We start from the raw sequence: 17,133 nt of genomic DNA on the forward strand, positions 1-17,133 counted from the left end.
CCAGCATTGCTGTGAAGCAGCTGGTGAGTTCAAGTACGGTCAAAGACCCCCATGTAGGGATGAGCTCGGGCCTGAGTGACCTTTGTGATACTTTGTGAAATATCTTAATTGTCAAAACAAATATGACAGTACATCTGTTCCTCAGAGTGTACTGGAGTTCACACATAGTGGAAATATGTGGAATGTAGGCTACTGTAATTCACTCAATAACTCATTGGGCCAGATTCACTAAGCTGGTCGTATAGTGCCTAAATAAAGTGACTAAAGGGGGGTGTATTTTCGGTAAGCACAATCTAACGTGCGATTCACCAAACGCTGTGTAGGCTACTGCCTTCATTTGTGTGTATCACGGCCGTAGCAAATTTTTGCCTGACAGTCACGAGCACGTTCCCGTGTAGATCATCCGCGCCCCATTTAACACTATAAAAGGCAACCGGGAACTCTAACTCTAGTTAATTTATAAACTTTAACCTCACGACCAAAGGCTAATAAAACTTGGCAAGGACATTATATAAGCTCTTTCTACTGAACAATTGCTCACTCACCTGCCGAGGTAAAAAGATGATATCCGATAATCTTTTAAAATCTTTTATCTCTTTTAATTTATTGATAATAAATTAAATGCGTCAACTGAAAATAAATAAAAAGTGGTTTAATTTACATTGTGTCTATAATATGTATACAAGCAATAGATCGTTGACCTATTTTTTCTTTCTTTTTTATATGTGTTGACAAATGTTGGGCACATAAATATTTTATTTGAGGTTTGGCACTCTTGTAATTGATTGATTTTGCATGAAGAATAAAGCATTCTAAAGACATACGCATTACGCAAGCTTTGGTCCCATGTAAGTCAGCCTCGGAGCAGACTTGAGAAAGAGCGGACCTACCGCAATATTAACCGATAGAAAAAGATGAATGAATCAGACTGAGGGAAGTTGCGTAAATTCCTTTACGTTCAAAATATGGGCGTAAACAGCTTAGCGAATTGGGCCGACAGTTTTCAGGTTTTTTAATTTATTATTAAAGCAAAAACAAATAATCCTATCCTAAATTTCCACATTAGAAGCTGAAATAAATGCCATGCCAATAAAAACATTAATTAGTTTAAATGCTGAAGATTATTTTTGCTATTGCCATTTCATAGAAGCTACATACAGTAGCTACCTAGCTAGATCAATAGACTGTGGTGAAGATTCATTCTTCAGCTTGTCTCAAGCTTCTGATAAGCTCAAGGTTTGGGATTTTGTGAATGCTGGGGGGTTGTAGGCCTACAGTAAATACTGGGTTGACAGACATAACATACAGTCATGTGATGTCATGTTTTGGTGTGCCTGATGTCTGTGTATTGTTGTGCTAACAATACACAGACAGACAACAATGCACAGACATTTTATTAACCTCAAGTGGAGGAGAGTATCACAAGGTCCACATGTAAACAAGGTGGTACCCAAATATCTAAACCAGTGTTTTTCAAACTTCTTTGGGCCAGTGCCCCCTGTCCAATAACCAGGTCCCACCCCCACCCCCACCCCCCGAATTAAAACGTAAGGTTTATTTGTATTGTGTGTTGCTTATGTATGTCGATTGCCAAATATCAGATTTTGCATTAAACTGGGCTGTTATGATGTGATTATTATGTAATAATTAGCCTACTTCCCATGGAAAAAAAAAAAGCCTGTTACAGTCATAATAAGTAGAATTGAATATGGATGCCAGGCCCTTTCACATCAGGCCTCTCACAGCACTGAATGACAGGGCGTGTGTCATGGTCAGTATCAACAAGCCCCCGGCTTGTTTCATGTGACAAGCCCCCAAACTTCTCTGTACACCCCCTGAGGGGCTGTACCACCCGTTGAGAAACACTAATCTAGACCATTACTTATGTAAGGTTAGCTATACACTGTTATTCCACTAGAGGGAGCTCCACAGACTTTTTACCTACCCATTTTATACTCTGCAGTTATGTGGAATGGGTTACCTGCCAGCCAAGTCGATTAGCTCCCTTGTTAACTTTGTTGAATTGTATGAATGTAGTAATTACGGATTATATTTTTCTGAGTATATATTTGATAATGATAATGAATTTTATTTGTATAGCACCTTTCCAAACAAAGTTCCAAAGTGCTGCACAGAGCAAGATAAAAACAACAGACAGCAAAGCAAAACATAAAATTAGAAGAAAAAAACATTACAATGTATACAATCATATATAAAACAATTAGGAAAAACACACAAAGTACGACAATAGAAAGAAGCTCTCAATATTTTTGTGTTTTGTGGTTTTATCCTTTTTTTCTTTTTTTACAATAAAAACATCAATTCATCACATACAAAACAAAACAAAACCTGTGCCAGTAAAGTATAGCTGTGTCTGTTCCTAATGATATATAACAATATTGTAAGTCAGTATTTGTTCCTGCAAACATTACAATATAATGTACGTAATGGTGATGAGCATAAGAATCCTACTCCTCCATTACCCTGTTTACCTGTTTTTAATATTAGGCCTCACATATCTTTGACCTTGAACTGGATATTGCTGGTGTTTTTATTTTGAGGACTTCCAGGAAGACCATTAAGTGCAGTTGGCATTGAACTGAAGGTTAAGTTTGGCAGTGTGGTTCACATATAGAAGACTGAAGGCGGATGCTGGGAGGCTGTTTCCAGGTATTCCAGGCAGGGACCAGCCTCTCTGAAGTCAGGCAGGTAGCCGTGCAAGAGCCAAACTCTTGGAGGTTCCCCCTCCATCAAGACCTCAAAGCAGCAGCAGCACAGAACATCACAATAATGTCCCTGGGAAGCACTGTCTTGCTTCCTCTAATTAACACAGCCCTGGACTGGAAAACCCATCTGGCTATGGCCACTGTTTGTTTTCGGAAGCAAAGGTCACTGTGCCCTTTCTTTGTTCACTGTATCGATTCAGGTTTCAGTTCCTCTATTTTTGTTTGTTTGCTTGCTCTGTAGTACCCTCACTATGTTAAAGTAGGGAAGGAAGAAGGGTGTTCCTTGTTTATGTTGCTAATACTCTAATGTTTATTATTATTATTTTCTTTCTTTTCCCAATTCAGTTATATGTACTGTATGCCAATTTCCCCCATGAGTAATAGTCCCTGTCACTCACAACCCCGGCTGTTGGTCTGGGGAGATTATAGACCACTGTTTCGCAAACAGCGGGTTGGGACCCATATGTGGGTCGCGGACCAATTTTAACTATTATTAATTCAAAACATAAAAAAAACATTCCAAAAAAATCTAAATGTTTCATGAATTAAAAACAAATTCATTGATTTTTCAGAGGAATTTCATGAATAAATGAAAAAAGCCGCGTTGTGAGCTTGTAGATTTGCTATTTTCATTAGTTTGGGCCCCCGGGTAAACGTCTAATTTCTCTTTTGGGTCTTGAGTTAAAAGGTTTGGGAACCAGTGTTGTAGTGTAGAGTAGACAACCATATTTATCCTCTGACACACATGAGGTCACCATGCAGCCACTTCTTTTCACCTGTGAAGAGTTTCACCGGGAGGACGTAGCACGCGTGGTGAACAGGCGCTCTCCTCTTCTCTTCTCACCTGGCCAATATGGCTCGTTAACTTGCTTAGCCAAGACGGAGTCACGGTGGAGAAATCGAACCCCAATCTCCATGGTGGTGGGCAGCAGTATTCTATACCTACACATACGTCATGTCCTTGTATGAGCGAATAGGGGAAGGGGATCAACGTCACCTGATTCCCTTGCTTGACAAGATTGTTTGACAAGGCAAAAATTCCGATGTATGTCTCAAAGATTATGATTATTGGCAGAATCTGAGAAAGTTTTGAATATTTACTTCACCATATGTGCGCTATGACGAAATAAACCCACAAAATGTAACAATGTGTACGTTCCGTAATGCAATTCCAATGGTGAAAGCTGTGTTGTTTCACCCGGTGGAGGAATGGCGGATTCGGCCACGGCCCGAAATACCCGTATGTGTGTCTCAAAGAATACTTGCATCACCTGGACTAATGTTTACATTCTATTGTCAATCCATATGGTCAGATTTAAACTTTACACCCAAAGACTAGTAGCCTAGTAACACATTAATTGCCTTTCGACATCTAAGAAATGAGCATATAGCTGTCTTGACATGACCCAGCAGAACAAGACTAAACATAACAGAGCCTAATGTCCTGTCCCCTGTACAGTACACGCGTCTGCTCCTAGTCTGTCAGGATGACTGCCCACTTGAACCAAAACAATAGACCACTTCGTCACCCCTGATGGGATATCCTGATTTATGTTATCAGTGTGTATCCATCAACTGGTGCTTTATTTAGCTAGAAGAAGACATATAGCCCCGCTTGTGCCATCGGACCTGGTGACACCCTACGCCTACGCTGTTTATGTCACTGCCAGTGGCCACATAAAATTATAGCCCTCAAACTTCAGCCACAGTGGGATTGGGTGCACCTTAATTTGTTCAAGCCTGAGTCTGCTATCTAAAATAACCTGATAATATCTAGGCTGAAAGCATGTGAGACTTTCAAAAACGTAATTTTGTTTGCTTTTATGTCAATACAAAAATGTGAGAACAATATTTCACTTGCATTAATGTTTATAATGACCATTCCTCTGGAAACAATGATTTGATGACATTTTATTTACATTCATTTTGCTATTAACTAAAATTACATTCTAAGTCACCATGAAACTATTGTCTGATACAGCTACGTCGATGTCCAGATATAAATATTGGCTCAGGTCTGATTTGGCGTGGGTCCACTGACACTGTAAACATCCCAACCTGCAGGGTTATTTGTTTTCCCTTGTGTAAATTGTTTTGACATTTGAATAATAGTGAGAAAAAAACTGGGCGACGTTACTTGGTCCTGCATACATACACAGCTGTCTATTTATGAGAGCACATCCCCTGCCCTCACAGACTGGCTCCTAAAAAGCAGAAATTGTTCGTCATCAGTAATGATATGCTTCACCTGTGTCTCATAAGTGACACCATAGGGCGTCCTTCTTGGATAGTCTTAATAATTAAAAAAATCCCTTGTGTTACATGTAAATCAATGTGTAAACTGTAAATCATTTACATATTGACACCAAAAATGCACCTAAATGCACCTAAAATTGCTCAATAAGTGTCCCCTTTCCCTCCATGAAGGGATACCTCTCAGTGATGCCTATCCAAACGGCCACATTTACCATTTCAAAATGTACTTGTACAATATAATATTGGAGTTAAGGGGACAGATATTAGGTTTGTAATCAACTGTATCTTATCTTCAACTTTTCTCAAATGCTGACATGAACTGAGCAAGCTAATGATGCTTAAAGGCAAACAGTGGACTTTGAATAACCCAATAACTTAAAGAGTAATAACTGTTTTCTAATACTTTCAAAAACAATTTCAGGAAAAAAGACCCCAAAAATAGAGCAAAAACAAGAAAGAGGAGAGAGTGAGAATGACAGTGAATGAGTGTGCTCTAAGATCTCTCATGGAAAACAGGGTGGACAAACGGACATCCTGAAAGTGCTGTGTATTTATTATGTATTACTAAGGGAAGTCCATGGCCTATGCAAGTGGCTCCCAGTCTCACCTCTGCGAGGAATTTCTGTTTTTGTAACCTCGAACACAAACATGGTTATGGCAAACCAACGAAGAGCTGTGTGGAACTGATATTGTGGTATCGCTTACCCCTGAAATATGAGCAAAAACATAAATGTTATCAAAGGTCTGGACAAAGAAGCTGAATGATTATAAATCACTATAAATATTTTCCCAAGTAGAATAAACAATCATTATTAGTGTTATCTCTTCAGAGCAACTATAGCACACTTACATTACTTTTGATCCCTTCAACATTAACCCATTTGTATCAATTGTTGAAAATATTTTAATTGCAATATCATATAAGTTATTAAAAAATGTTATACTTTTTTTCAAGATTTGTCAAAGATGTAATTTTCTTCCAAAATAGTTATAGATAGATCTACAACATATCACGATCCAACGTGTTGTGAGCTTGCAAATTTGCTATTATCGAATAGCCGGATAGTCATAAAATAGGGCTGAACTTGTTAAAATTTTAATATTTGTATTGATTATCTGTTTGTGTCTACAGGTGTTTATGAATGATGTCTCACATGCTTTCTCAAGCTTACCTGCCCCACAAAAAGTTGTGTCTTTCTGCTGTTAACAACAAATTTATCATCTCATGCCAAATGCAGGAACGGAAACTACGTTGCATGGCAAGGAGTAAATCTGGAGCTAAACAATGGTGCCTCTGTAAAATATGGCAACAGGGTCTCACCTTTGGCTCCTTGTGCTTTCTCCCCAGGCTTATTTACGTAAGCAGGTTGTGTTCTGTGCCCCATCAGGAAGAGGCGTTGCAGGAAAGCCAAACGTGAGGTAGGATACAGAACACACTCACAACGTTAGACTCCAAGTGTGAGCTTATCTGATCTCTCGCAGAGTTGAGAAAAAGGCTAGGCACATGTGTGACCTGTGGAGCAAAAACCACAGGGAACCAAAGATTCACTACATGGTTTTGATTGCATGCATTGTTTCCAACGTGCTGCACAGTTGCTCTGACCTAAATAAAACAAAAATATATGTTGTACCAACACACCAATCCATAACGTTTCAGTACAACATTATGTACCACATACGTTAAGACTTCAACTGCATGACATTTTGGTGATTAGTATATTGATTAGAGCAGTAATTATTCAAGGTCAAAAAGACAACACACTTGCAAACAATCAAACAAATGTGCAATGACACACAACTCGGGGATTGTTGAACATAAGCAGAATATGTTGATGATGTGTTAATGTGAAGAGAATGTGTGAATGTGTATACAGACAGACAGACAGACAGACAGACAGACAGACAGACAGACAGACAGACAGACAGACAGACAGACAGACAGACAGACAGACAGAAATAGCTTTTCTATAAAAAGAGTGACTTAACCTGATTTTATCTCTCCTACAGACACTAAACTCACACCTCATTCCAACTGGCCCAAGGAGGAGAACTGACCGCCACGTGTCAGGACAGCGGATATAATTACCACAGGTCATATTCTTGCTACCAACTCTTCCCATTAACATATCTATGATTCTCAAGTCTATCAGCCTGAGTTGAGTTCAATTTGCACTCCTTTCCAACATTTTTGTCAGAGGAAAAAGTTTACTTGATTCTTAGTCTGACATGACTCAGGCATTTGAAATATTACCCTGCTTTCTTGTAGTAAGGGAGATTGCAAATACAAACTTACATACAAAAACTGGTGAAATCCTACGAGTGAGGGCAAAATGCCAAAATCTGACCATGCGTCAGAACAGCAAAAGAGACTTAAAATATCAAGTGCCTATACTTTCTTAGAAATAGAAATCTATGTAGGCCTACATTTTCATTGCATATATAATTCTCACACTTAAATCCAGACATCAAATGTGTTACCACTTCAAAGTGGTTACCCCACGGATTTAATACTTATTAGTTATGCGCTGGTGTCGTACAATGAAAATAACCGATCTAAAAGCTCACAATGCGTTGTGCTGCGACGCATTGTGAACTTGTAGATTGGCTTTTTTCAGTGACACCTCGCGCAACAAAGTATATCAAGCCCATAACCCTTTCATGTACCACATGCCATCTTTCATGGTCAGTTGAGGTTTGAGCCTAATGTTCCCACATCCTCTCCAAATCTCTGCTGACATGATCCTGCAAACTAACCCTTCACACTTTACAATGACGCCACATGACCTTTGACACAGAAGCCTACTCGTCTTTTTGTTTATCTTGGCATATTTCCACATGCTTTATGTTTTAGTTTTTTGTGCTGTCTCTGTCCTCTGCAAAAGTATTCATTGGTGTGAATGTTTGACTAATATGTACACACAAAACAATAATGGTTCTTTTGTGGTTCTTTGGGGTGGTTGAGGTGCTATATAGCACCACTGTCGTACAAAGAAGCTGTTGAGCCCCTGCCCTGTATGGTAGGCTACTTAGGTTCACTACTGGTTCTTCAGCTTACTTTAGGCACTTCCAATAATTCTATATAGCCCTCCGAGCCAAAAGAACCTCTTTTAATTCTGTTTAGCACTATTTTTGTATGTTGAGTGTAGAAGCGCACATGCCTGAAACAAGCTGGGCCGGTAGCTTAGTGTGTAGAGAGGTTGTCTAGCATTCAGCAGATCACTGTTTTGCCTGCCAGCCCGCCATCCAGTAGTACGTATGTCAAAGTGTCCCTGAGCAAGACACATCAGTCATCATGACCATCTGAGTGGCCATCACAGAATTTCCCCCATAAGAAAAGGTCTATAAGGGGTCTATAAGAAAAACAATAAAAGCTAATCCAGTTATCAGTACATATCCCTCATTGTAACGACCTAGTGGACAAAACGGGGGAAGCAGAAGAATGTTTTGATCGTTTTTTCTTCTTTCAAAACCATCAACAATGGAAGTCAACATTGTGAGAAATTAGTGCATTAGTCTATTTGGATCTATTAATTGAATTATTATTACTTTTGATCATTCTAAACATTAATTTGATAAATTGTGACTAATTGGGAATTAGTAACATTACACTTGATTTTGTATAAGTAATTATTAGTATAAGTAATTATTAGTAATTATTATTACATAATCAATTGCATGTGTCTGCTCGCTCATACATAAGTTGCAATGAATCAGTTAACATGAGTTTATATGGAAGAACAGAATAAGGGCTACCATGGGAAAGGAATAGATCAGTGGTTCTCAATTATTATTTTTTGCTCTGGACCACTAGCATATCTCAGTTAAATTATAAATGTTAAGGGCTTGGTTTAATTCACCTTGAATTAACAAATAAAATTAAGCACTTAACAATCATTATTTAATATCAAGCTTTTCCCCCTACACCACGCCCATATCCCCCCTCCCAACAGCAGTGGTCCCCAGGTTGATTCTCAGTCACGGTGGTGGTCCCTGGTTCATAATCAGTTGAAAACCCCTGATCTAATCCAAAGCCTCTCTTAGAACCCCTCCTATGATTGGTTAAGAGTCTGATTGTTGAGATCAGTTAGACATTTCCACCATCTACTGGATATTTTGGAACACTGCACACAACCCATTATGACTTAGAAAATGTATGTGCCAGTATACAGTATACAGTATAATATAATCTATTAAATGTACAATTATAATTTAGGCATTTAGCAGACACTTATCCAGAGTGACTTGCAAAGTGCAAGATTGGGGTACATTACATGAACCGTAGTCAACCAACAACACTGGTCAAGTAAACAGACTGCTAAGAAAACAATTAACTATAAAGTGATGATGGGGCTAGTAGCTCAAACCCATTTTACTTATTAGAGCAGGGGTTCTCAAACTTTTTATGCCCCAGGTACCCCTTGGAGGGGAGAATCTTTTCCAGGTACCCCCTCATCCTCGCAACACCGATAAGCATATACTTACAATCACATGTGTACATTTAGATGCCATTGGAACTATTTGTATTAAAAACGTTTCAATCAAAATCATTCAGACCCATTTCATAGTCATAAACAGAAACCACTACTACTATATGAATCATGTGCCAAATAGTATTATTTTTTTCAAATTGCTTTTGTGCAAAACCTGACGGCACACTTTTCAAGTAACTGATCTTAATGGTTCAGACTTCATAAAATGAACACTTCTATAGTCCTAATAAAGATAGATATGTAGGTGCTTCAATTTTTAAATGATAAACTTATTGTTAGGGATGTTCGATATTGAATTTTGCCAATATCCGATATTACCCAACTCTTAATTTCCGATTCCGATATCAACCGATACCGATATATGCGGTATCTTTTCACCAAAACTCAACTAATTGTCAGGTAACAACATCACATATCTAATCAAATAAAATAGCTATAATATCAATATAATATCTAATAAATATCTAATACATCTACTACAGTGATGTTGTTAGGTTTTCAATGAAATTAGTCCCGGGACTCACTGGTGGTCATTTGAATGAGTCCCACTAATCTTAGATTAGATGTTGGCCTATTTGACAGTGCAGAAGCATAATTGCTTCGATGCCTATAACATTAACGAGCGTCAACGAGCGTCAGCTGGACACAGACAAACACGCACCTGCCCTCTGCAGTACTGTAATTTGAAAGTGAGTGGAGTCTGTCTCATTTCTCTACAAAAGCCCTTGAATATGATGGAATATGATTAAGGATTACTGTGATTATGGTATTATGGTTTCGTTCAACTTCGACCCCTCTGTCACATGGTACTATTTTTTGTGTCATATATTTTGTGGGAGAGTAGGCTGCCTTGGCGCAGTGATTCTGCAAACAAAAAATCACACCCAGTGAGAAGAGAGTGGTGCCTTTCATGAGTTCATTTCATTAGTTACTTTTTACAGACATTGATGACTTCAATGTATTTTTACTCATTTTAAGTACTTTAAAATGTTTGTACAGATTTGTACGTGTTTTTACTCATTTTAACATCTTTTAAGTATTTTTACTCATTTTAAGTGTTTTTACTCAAAAGTGTGTGTGTGTGTGTGTGTGTGTGTGTGCTGTACTGTACTGTACTGTACTGTACTGTACCTGTACTGTACTGTACTGTACTGTACTGTACTGTACTGTACTGTACTGTACCTCTACCTGTACCTGTACTGTACGTACTGTACTGTACTGTACTGTACGGTCTGTACTGTACTGTACTGTACTGTACTGTACATACTGTAACTGTACTGTACATACTGTACTGTACTGTACTGTACTGTACATACTGTACCTGTACTGTACTGTACATACTGTACCTGTACTGTACTGTACTGTACTGTACTGTACGTACTGTGCTGTACAGTCTGTACTGTACTGTACTGTACTGTACTGTACTGTACTGTACGGTCTGTACTGTACTGTACTGTACATACTGTACCTGTACTGTACATACTGTACCTGTACTGTACTGTACTGTACATACTGTACTGTACTGTACGTACTGTACTGTACTGTACTGTACTGTACTGTACTGTACTGTACTGTACTGTACTGTACGGTCTGTACTGTACTGTACTGTACTGTACGGTCTGTACTGTACTGTACTGTACGGTCTGTACTGTACTGTACGGTCTGTACTGTGCTGTACTGTACTGTACTGTACTGTACTGTACTGTACGGTCTGTACTGTACTGTACTGTACTGTACTGTACTGTACTGTACTGTACTGTACTGTACTGTACGGTCTTTACTGTACTGTACTGTACTGTACTGTACTGTGCGGTCTGTACTGTACTGTGCTGTACCTCTACCTGTACCTGTACTGTACTGTACGTACTGTACTGTACGTACTGTACGTACTGTACAGTCTGTACTGTACTGTACTGTACGGTCTGTACTGTACTGTACTCTACCTGTACCTGTATGGTTGCATCTTTGTGTTGCAATCAGCCGCAGCTGTTGAGGCTGTGCTCAAACATACAGAGAGGCCGTGCTCATACACACAGACACACAGACGGACACCAGGACAAAGTCAAGCGTAGGAGTGGTTGGCACCACTCAAAAATAATACAGACAGAGGGGTCGAAGTTGAACGAAACCTGCACTGTATGGTAGAAATAGTCATATACAAAATACAATACAAATGACGCTAGTTTTTTTTTATACATTTATTTTTAATGAGCGGCCCCCACCAAATCACGGAACTACTTCATATTCATCAGAACCAGACCAAAACCGGACCAGAACTCTGACCACGGGACTCAGGCAATCAATTAATACCTTTGCAACCACTACATTCATGGCAAGTATTTCCTACAGCTTTAAGTCCACAAATCCGAACTAACCCTTTAAAATAATTGAGCAAACCTGAACTCAGACAGGTCAGTCGAGAAGCCCTGACAGCAAAGGCACGGTCACCTGTCTTCAGCCGCAACTCAGAACAACCAGCAGGTTGCACCTTAGGACCTCAGGCTGTGCATACATATTGTAGGCTCATACTGTATGGGGTCAATAACTCAAAAATTTAATTAGTGGCCAGGCCACGTAGAGCCTTAAAGGTAATGAGTACAATCTTAAAATCAATCCTATCGTAGACACTAGACAGGCAACCAACCAAAATGTAGGGAATAATGGAATTTAAAGTTAAAAATATTTTCCTGGATTTGGTTAGTGGATTCTAGAGTAGCAGCAGCATTCTGTACAATTTGGAGCCTATTGAATGTTTTCTACTTAAAGGGGTAGTTCACCCCCCAAATAACTTTTTTTCTATTAATTACTCACCCCATGGAGCCTTGAATTCAAGGATATTTTTTTGTTTTTGTCGCATTCCTTCCTTTATTATTTGATTATAATAAATTTAGCCCCATTGATTCCGGTAGGAGACACAAATGCATTTGTGTCTCCTACCGGAATCAATGGGGACACATTTATTATAATCAAATTATTGGCTTAGGAATGTGACAAAAACAAAAAAATATCTATGAATTCAAGGCTCCAGATGGTCAGTAATCAATAGAAAAAAAGTTATTTTGGGGGTGAACTACCCCTTTAAGGCATGTTTACACACCATTGAAGGAGCGAAGAAATAAAAGCATGTGTGATAAGTTTGGTGTCTTTAAAACTAAAAGTATAGAAAAATGTCCCTTTGAAAAACAGGGCCGGGAACAAATGTTCCACTGATTTCCCTACTATGCAATGAGACTGTTGATTGATGTGGTTAATGTGGTTCTGCTTTAAAAAACAAAAAAAACAAAAATGTATATGATGTGTGCTGTCTACACACTGAAGGTTGTTGTTGTTGTTATTATTGTCATTATTGTTTATTTATTCTTTCTTTATTTTTCTTTATTATTACTGTTTTGTTTTTATTTCGTTTTGTTCAATGGGGTGGGGGGGAGGGACTAAGGAATGGGATGATTGTGGAATGCTGTGGGGCAAGTATTTACTGTACCCTGCGATTTCTCAAAAAAAAAAAAAAAAAAAAAAAAAAGTATCTGATGCTGTGTATATTCCTGATATGATAGAAAACGAATCTGGCTCTCAAGTGGCTCTCAAATTCAGGCTGGCTCAAATAGGACACCAAGGTTTGTAGCAACAGGCAGCCAACATTGTTAAATAAAGGACGACGAGATGCAAATATAAGTGATTCTGGGGCCAATGAGAATTTCACTTTGTCAGAGTGCATTTGAAGAAATGTTTTGTTTCTGCAAATGGAGTCACATTTTGTTTGTGTGTTTATCTTATTTTTATGTAAAAATAACAATAATATGTTTTGTGGAGTAGTATTTAGTAGTTTAGTAGTTTGTTGTAAATGGAGCCATGCAAGATGCTGTCCAGGCCAATAAGGTGCAGTAGCGGAGCGGTTATACCTCAGGGAATCCCTTTACCCAGTCCACAGACAGTTGAGTAGCAACAAACACTTCTCTCTTATAATGTGTCCTGTTAAACAGGACATTATTGTCTGACAGCAGGTTGTCCTTCCATTCAGGACCTGCAACACTGGCATCCAATCTTTAATATCCGCAAGATAGTTAACCAAAGTTTCAGGGTTGTTGGGCTTCAACAGAAGATTTCATTGTGGACAATTAATAATGGAATTAGATGTGACTGACACCAAGGAAGATAGAACATTTTAACTTAAGGCACTCCAGAAGTTATAGGGGAGGAAAAGGCAAACAAGGCATCTTTTGATGCCTTCGTGTTGTCTGTGCAGTCCCTGGTGGGAATGCTCATGACCCATGTTGATCGTCTTCTGAGCAAGATGCCTCCAGCGCTCTGTGACGGCTTTGTGGAGCACTGCTTAAACCGTGGCATCCTTCGAAGTGGCATGGAACAGAGCTACACTTTGCCTGACCTGGCAGTGTGGTTGCAAATGAAGGCCGAAGCTAAACGTCTGGCCAGCAGGGCAACAGCGCTCTACCAGGACCAGACCCCAAAGCCTGGGAAGGACGTACATGTCACCCGTCCACCAAAGGAGAAGACTACAGCAGTCCTTCTCAACACAGCTTTTAGTAACAAACATATTTTAACTCAGTTTAACCTTCTACATAGAGTTTACTTCACCCCAGAGAGAACAGGATAAACCACATCAGATCTCAATATTGCCCAAGGTGTAAAGTTGAGGTTGGCTCTTTGGTCCACTTGTTTTGGTCTTGTTCTCAACTGTCGGGATATTGGAGGGGAGTTCTGGGTGCACTGTCCAGGATAACTCAAACAACTGTTCCACATGAACCTAAAAATAGCCTTAGCAACAGCCAATAAGTGTATAGCCCTTAGGTGGAAGGATGAACTCCCACCACCAACCTCTTTGTGGTTTAGAGAACTAACTTCGTGTATTCCCAGTGAAAAAAATAATGTATAACCTCAGGCAGAAGCCAGAGGACTTTGAGGGAATCTGAAATTGATAATTGATTTCACTGAGGCAAATGATGTGGAGGATTGATAGGCTATCCTGGACAGAGTCTGCAACCAGCTGCAATTAGGCCTTGATATTAGCATTGAAGAAGAGAGAGAGGGAGGGGACCTTTTTTATTATTTGTATTATTATTATTTAGTATCATTATAATTTATTTACTTTTCAACAATTAACTATGTCGTGACATGTACTTAGTTTTTTCTTTTACTTTTCACTTTGTATATGTTTGTTATATTTTACTTTGCTTTGTCTGTATGGACTCTAACCAGTAACGTGGGGAGGGGGGAGGAATCAAAAAATTATGAAATTATGTTTTTGTCAGGGGAAAAAATCTAAACCAAAAATGATATGATGTTCTTCTCCTGTCTTAACTGTCTGAAAAATGCAAAATAAACACAAAAGGTAAATAAAAAAAACAGCTGAGAATACAGACAGCTCTACACCTCCACGCTCAAAGCCTGCTCCAAGTTCAAGCCATATTGGAGCAAGGAGCATTATCTGAACTCCTGCACAGAGTTTCAGAAGTTCAACACCGGCCAAGTCGTTAAGTGGATTCGGGACGGACGATGCTGCAAGTGTGGCCGAGCGCATAAAGCCGAGGATTGCACCCTCAAACGACTCTGTCAAATCTGTAATGAGTTACACCTCACTGTCCTCCATGATGCAGTTCAGGAGATGTCAAAGAAAGTCTTCATGGTGAGTGTTCCTCCAACACCAACAAATGCCTACCTTGACCGACCCAACCGTTCACAGAAGGTCATTCTGAAGGTGGTGAAGATCCTTATGCACAATTGACCACAAACGATGGAAACATATGCTGTGCTTGACGACGGCTCTGAAAGAACCATCATACTGCCACAGGCTGTTCAGCAGCTTCATCTCATCAGGCAGCCAGAGGTTCTACCCTTAGGACGGTCCAGCAGGAAATTGTGGAGCTCCATGGTGCATCAGTGAACTTCCACATATCCTTACTGCACCAGCCTGCCAAGAAGTGTATAAGATCAACCAGGCCTTCACTGCCGACTGCCTAAGTCTGGCTGAACACTCATATCCAGTGGCTGCAATCCAGAAACACTACGAACACCTTAAAAGCTGGCCTTTGCCACCCATTGACCGTACTCGACCTCTGCTGCTAATCAGCTCGGACATGCCCCACCTGTTGATACCAACCCGACCGGTGCGCGCCGGCCCTTCCGGAGCACCTTTCGCTGTCTGCACCAAACTGGGTTGGACCCTCCAAGGACTCACTGGACTCGGACAAATGCTGTCTGCAAACCAATCATGCCTACATGTTACTTCTGTTTCATCAGCCACAGAGCTTCACAGGCATGTAGAAAGTCTCTGGCAAGTCGACACACTCCCTTACAGAAGTGAGAAGGTTGCCACCCGTTACAAAGAGGACCAGCAGGCCCTTGCCTTGCTCCAAGAGGCCTCCACCAGGGTAGAGGTTGATGGTGTCCTACGCCATGCTACTCCTCTCCTCCGTCAAGTCCCAGCAGTTACTACAGCTCCTAAAGAAGCTGTGCTACCCAGTCTACGCAGCACGGAAAGAAGGCTCCTCAAGGATCCTGGCCGAGCAGAAGTGAACTGTAAGGAGATCCGGAAACTTGAAGAGGCTGGCTACGTGTCTAAGATATCTACAGAAGCAGCCGGACAGTCAGCAGAGTCCTGGTTCATTTCGCACAATATGGTGCACCACAACGGCAAAGACAGGATCGTGTTCAACTGTTCCTTCACCTTCAAAGGTCAAGTCCTGAATGACCAACTCCTCACAGGACCTGTCGTCCTTACTCGGCGTTCTCCTAAAGTTCCGGCAACATACCGTGGCAGTCAGTGGGGACATAAAAAGCATGTTCCACCAGATCCGCTTGTTGCCGGCCGATCGACCATTGCTACGCTTCCTCTGGCGAGACATGCAGAGATTGGAAGAGCCAACCATCTACATGCATATAAGCTTGCCAGTACGATCCCCTGTAGTGATGAGCGGGTCGACCCGTAACCCGCGGGACCCGCGGGTCAACCCGCGGCGCGGGTAGGTCGAGTCAGGATTTCAGAGGAAATTATGCGGGCTACGGGTGAGTGGGTCAGCCGCTCTCACACGCAAAAAAAAAATAAAAAACTATTTTGAACAACATGCTTGTTTATTCAGCCCATGACAATGTTGTGCTACTGTAGACATTTAAAGGGACTTTGGGTACTTAAAAGAGCGCTATATAATATATATATATATTCCCACCGCGGGTCGCGGGGCGGGTTGAGCCATAGATTTATATATGGGTTCGCGGGGCGGGTTGAGGCGGGTTGGGTTCCGTGGCGGGTTGGGGCGGGGCGGGTCATGAAAAAACCTGACCCGCACATCACTAATCCCCTGGGTTACCTTATCCCATTCACTATGAGAGGCAAGGTGCTTATCCAGGACACATGGAAGGCAGGTGGAGGCTGGGATGACCCCATACAACCTCAAAGTCTGGCAGACAAATGGCTCGCTTGGGAACAGAAGCTTCCCCACCTGCGGCAACTGGAATTGCCCAGAAGCTATGCCCCACCAGGTGCTGACACTCCAACCGCCACTAGAGAGCTTCACATATTTTGTGACGCCTCCGAGCGAGCTTACGGTTCTATTGCCTATATGCGGACCGTAGATGACCACCAACAAGTTCAGGTGGCATTTGTGCTTGCTCGGTCCCGGGTCGCACCGAAGAAGCAGTTATCCATC

This window comes from Gymnoscopelus braueri, assembly GCF_963280865.1.
Source record: "Gymnoscopelus braueri genome assembly, chromosome: 8".
In the NCBI taxonomy this organism is placed as follows: domain Eukaryota; kingdom Metazoa; phylum Chordata; class Actinopteri; order Myctophiformes; family Myctophidae; genus Gymnoscopelus; species Gymnoscopelus braueri.